Consider the following 455-nt stretch of genomic DNA (forward strand, 5'->3'; position numbering starts at 1 on the left):
TGACAGAATTTCCATGTGAAGCTTCCATTTCAATGCTCTATATCTATCCTATAGTCCACCTCCATGACTTAGATGACTTAGGCCTGTGTCACACACAGGCACCGGACAGGCCCAATAAAAGCCTGCCTAGGCGACTATGATGTCACAGCAGGCGGCGGGGACAAGGAGTAGTATTAAAATTTCTCTTATTGCAAGCACGAATTGGTGTTAGCTTGCTGGCAAGATGTTCAATTATGGTCTTGTTTTGAAGAGGCTTGGTTTGACTTTGAAAAGTGGGTTTAGGCTGTACTTCAAATGTTCTGTGCATGGAGGTAGTCAAAAGAGGATTGCCGAGGATGTACTTGGGTCAAGTACATACTTCTTAAGCAAGCTCACATGAAAAACATCATGCACCTTAATGTGAGGTGGTAGTTGTAATCGATAGGCTTGATCATTGACTTTCTCTGCAACAAATA

Source organism: Adiantum capillus-veneris, chromosome 23 (assembly GCF_014529385.1).
Source record: "Adiantum capillus-veneris isolate H3 chromosome 23, ASM1452938v2, whole genome shotgun sequence".
In the NCBI taxonomy this organism is placed as follows: Eukaryota; Viridiplantae; Streptophyta; class Polypodiopsida; order Polypodiales; family Pteridaceae; genus Adiantum; species Adiantum capillus-veneris.